Raw genomic sequence first — 5,146 nt, forward strand, 5'->3', positions numbered from 1 at the left:
GGGAGATTTTCCTTTGGTTGTCAATTAAGTCCCTTATAGCCTACTTATAGATCTTAAAAGGAAAAAAGTTGGTGTTAAATATGGACAACTACTACAAATGAATTCCCCCTTGAGGAGACAATGCATGGTTTGGTTAATATCAAAAAATGGAGAATGAAAGTGGAGCATGTAGGGGTTGTATACTTATCAAATGTGGATGACACAATACCTATCATGGATGCATAGATATAAGGAAGGAAAGTTGATCAGGTTTATGTAGATGACAGTACAGAAGTCTATGTAATCACTAAGGAGAATGTTGAAAATGCATCTTAAGCTAATAGGGAAGTCTATTGTAAGGTAAAAATGGTTAATAGCTTGAGAGTAGGATGCTTGGGAGTCATTAGAAACTTGGATATTAATATTGGAGGTCAGAGGGCATGATTGGATTTTCATGTTATTCTTGCAAAGCTCGGAGCATATTCACTTACCTCGGGTAGAGATCTATATGAGATCCAAATAAGATTATTATGGAGGCCAATTGGAGCTCTTTTGGATAAATCAACTCACAAAAGTTTTTTTTTAATATGAAAACAGGGTCTATCATTCATGGTGGGCATGAAAGTAATGTTAAAAGGGATGAAACCAATGATTCAAAAAGCTCCAACATTGATGACCAATTCAAGGTCCAAAAGAAGAGAATAATGTTGTTAATCATCCTATAAGAAAATGGATAGTTGGCAAAAAATGAATGTTGGAATGTGCAACATTCATTTTAACCAATGATTCAAAAAGCTTCAACATTGATGAAGAGGATAGAAAATGGTAAGTCAATTTTCTTTCTAGAGATGTTGATTTCTTTGTGTTATCAATTCAAGGTCCAAAAGAAGAGAATAATGTCGTTAATCCTACAAGGAAATGGATAGTCAACAAAAAATGAATGTTGGAATGTCCAAACAGATGAATATGCTAGGAAATGACTTAATTGATGATGAAAGAGCAAAATATTCTACTATTTTTGAGAAATCTCATAAACTATTTGCTATTGAATACTACAAACTGAGAGGTACTCATAGCATCATGCATATTATCAACTTGAAAGAAGAATATACACCAGTATCTCAGAAGCTAAGAAGGCTTTATACAAGTCGAGAAAAGGTACTTAGAGCTAAAGTTCAAAAACTATTGGATGCATGGTTTATTTATCATATTGCTATACATAATTGGTATCTTCTATTGTAATCAAACCAAATAAGAATGGAAAATAGAGGGTAGACATTGATTTTAAGCCTCTTAAATGGTGGAATAAAAGGAATCAGTATCCTCTTTTGTTTTAAGATGAGATTTTGAATTAAGCAGATGAATATGAACATTGTAGTGTGTTCATGATGGATATAGTTCTAAATCAAAATAGCAAAAGAGGATTAGAAAAAGACATCATTCATTCCCCATGGGGATGCTCTTGTTCCACAATAATGCCTTTTTTTAAAATAAATGCAAGATGGGTCGACTAAGTATTTGCTCGTTTCACTAGAAAATATCTAAGGGTATTTATGAATGATTTTTGTGTACACAAATATGGAGCTTTACATCCAAAAAAGCTAGATGATGTGTTTAATGGACTAGATTGAGATAGGGGACTCCTTAATCTTGAGAAATGTAAGGATTAAAGTGATATTTTTGATGCATGAAATATCTGTTAATGGAATTTCACCTAAACTAAGTAAAGCTAAGGGTTTGCATCTTGCGGATTCTCTAAAAATTGGAAAATAGCTTATAAACTGTGTTCAAAAGTTGAGGTATCTACTATTGAGAACTTTCCATATGCCAATAAATATGTACATCCCTTATAGAAATCAACTCAAAAAGATTCTTTAGTTTGAACCCAAGTTGAAGAGAATGCATTCCCACAAATAAAAGAGAAGCTAAGTACTTTGCCCATTCTTATCCTTTGAATTGGGATGAGCTTTTTTCTCTTTAGCATCAGCATTGGAACAAATGTTGTTAGAGCTACTTTGAGGCCAAAAAGGAAAGGGAATGTTTTGCACAATCAGATCTATTAGAGAAAAGTAAAAGGCTTGAATAAAAGAAGAGTTGCTAGTATGGGAATTGGTATATACAATCAAAAGATGCAAATCCTACTTGATTCAAAAGCCTTTAGTGGGGTTCTTACTAGTTCTTAGTTGTTGCGGTAGCTTTTTGTGTTCCTCGAAAAACTACCACGAGAGTAACTAAATGGCTATTGATTTTGCAAGAATTTGAATTCACATGTCTAAAAGAATATATTATGTGAGCTTCCTTGGCTAACATTTTGACCTATAAAGAGCCTAGTAAGAGTGTATTTGCCATAAAAAGGAAGTTGATTCCACACCCTCAGATTCATGAGAAAATGAAAAACAAAGATGCTAGTTTGTTTTTTTATGGCAGTTATTACAAAAGAATCGTGAAAAAAGAAGGCTTAGGTTTTACCATTTTGAATGTTGAAGGTCATAGGACTTTCAAGAAGTTAGGAAAGCAAGGAAATACAAAGTAATAATGAGGCTAAAGGCAATTGCAAAGGAAGATGTTATGTTAGTAGTTAGACAAGTCCAAAATGTCTAGAGAGCTAACAAGAAAGTGTTAGGATTTGATTCTTTAAGAAGAAGGAGCTAAAGTTGTGCAAAAGTTTGAATTTTGGCATGTGGGCAAAGAAAATAAAACTAGAGCTCATAAGTTGGCTAAAAATGATCTTTCAAGCTATGTTGAATCTCCTATTTTCATGCTTCCTTTCTCTCTCTTTTTAAAGGAGGAAGTAAAGATTTCTACCTTAGCATCTAGGACTTGTCTTTCCATAGTTAACCTTATCGCACTATTAGTTTCCAAGGTGAGCTAGGGTTCCACTCTCTTTTTGCCCTTATTTCATTCTTCTTCCCTATTGATGATGCATCTAAATTGCTAGGCCCATGCACCAAGATGATTGCTTGCTTTGCTTGAACCCTTGTCATTATGTTGAGCAGTACCAATGTCACATCATTGTTTAGGGTCTCTAATTCTAAATACTCAATAGACTTAAGGGTACTAATGGTACTATTATCGAGTTGGTGGAAGCTTTTCTTCTAGGGAATCGACATAGAAGTGAGTGGTGCCACATTTGGACATCACAATTCTACTTTATCCTTATTAGCCTACTCCTTTTCTAGACACCGAGATGAAATATACCCTACATGTCCACGATTCGAACAAGTCAATGGTTCCTTAGGTTGCATGCTTTCTATGCCTTGGCCTCTTCTTCTTTCTAATGCCATTACTCAAATGGGTTTATATTCCATTAAGAGTATGTTTCCATCTTCATCATAGGACACCTAAGGGTCACACATGACTCCTCACTCGATGGTTCTTCCACAATGCAATGGTGCATCACTTTATGCATACATGACAATGGGTCTAAGCCATCTAGGTCTTCCAATTGGATTTATATTTGCTCTAGGCATGGGTGGTCTATGATCATTCGGTGCTATAAGTGCCAATGGAGCTTCTCTTGCATAGTTGAGCTAAATGTTTACCAAGTAGGATTGCTATGGGTGTTGGGGGTAAAGGTGCCTATGCCTACACTGCCCATGTATTCCCTACACTTCACTGCACTTACAATACCCACACACTTGTACACTATAATTGGTTGGTTCCCATCACTATCACTTCATTCATTATTCTTTCAGTGACTAACGAGTATGGAAAGGCTAGTCATACATTGTGACTATTGAAGTTCCCACATCTTGAGTCTCTCTCTCTTGCTCTCAAGCTCCATCCTCCATAGCTTGCACCTCCCTTGCTTATGCTTGCTTGTGCTCCCACTCAGGCTTCTCCCACTAGTATCAAAGCCCTTGATGAAGGAGCTTCCTTAGCTTACTAGGCAAGGACTCCTATGGTGTGGTCTACAAAAGGTCACATATTTTCCCTTTAATCATATTTTTCTTTAGTTTTTTATACTTGAGCATGTAAAAAGGAGGGAGTTGAGCGTATTGTGACCCAAGGAGAATAGGGCATCAACCTCAAGTCGTCTTAGTACCCAAGAAGTTCACTTCAGGAGGCAACCATGGTTTCTTCTTCCCAAGGTGAGCATTGATCTTTCCCTTTGCTTCACCTTCTCAAGACTTATTCCAAGGATTAAAGGGGCTACATTGAACCTTCCTTGAGCTCTATTGTAGCTAGCATGGTCCTCCCACACCTCCAGGTCCATTGGCGCAATTGATGCTCAATGCTCTACCTCCTATACTTCATTTCTAGAAGCTCATTTGCTTGCTCCCTAGCTCTCGTGGCACTTAGATAATCATTGAGCATTGCTCCAGAACTGATAGCTTTGGTCTAAGCATACTTTGGAGGTTCTAGGCTTTATCCATTGATTGTAAACACGTGGAAGCATGCTATGATATAAGCAAGAATATCCATTTCTTCACTATTTGAGCTCCATTGATGCTCATACCTCTATGTATTGATGTTGATATACTTGTTGGATGCCTTGAGTGTTTATTGGATTAATTTGAGCTAGAATAGCTCAATACTTGTAAGGTTTTGTTGTTATATATTGTTTTTGCAGCAAGCATTTAACTAGAAAATCTCCATGTATTGAAGGTCTACATGCTTCTCGTGTATGTCACATGCTTATGTGAATGCTTGGCACTAATGTATGTGCTCAAATATGTTAATGGGACATTTGACGCTCGAATATGAGCTACATTGGATGTATTTGGGCACTTGCCACTTGATTCAATGCTTATTCACTTGCAGGTTTGAGACCTATTGGTTTACATGCTTTCATATGTATACATATTGTATCTTGGTTGCCAAATGTTATGTGCTTGATGCTCTAAGTGTTGCTTGTTCATCTGACACTCCAAATATGCTTCAATGGATGCACTTTGGACATCTTGCATTAGAATTCTTTGAGCTTTGTATTTGAGCTTGGTTACATGTCTTGGCGCTTTGGTCAGACATTATAGTAATCATTCACTTATGTGGGCTAAAAGAGTGTTTTGGGTTTTATGCTCCCAACTATGTAGTTTATGTATCTTGGATGCGCGGATGTCATGCACATGATGTATTGAGATTGCACTTACTCAGTTGGCATTCGGCTTTGTCCTTGTGAGAGCTACCTATTACTTGGATATTTGCAAAGAGCTTTGGAATTACT

The sequence above is a fragment of the Lygodium microphyllum genome, chromosome 6 (genome assembly GCF_053477565.2).
Source record: "Lygodium microphyllum isolate KBCC chromosome 6, Lygodium_microphyllum_v1.1.10, whole genome shotgun sequence".
Taxonomy (NCBI): domain Eukaryota; kingdom Viridiplantae; phylum Streptophyta; class Polypodiopsida; order Schizaeales; family Lygodiaceae; genus Lygodium; species Lygodium microphyllum.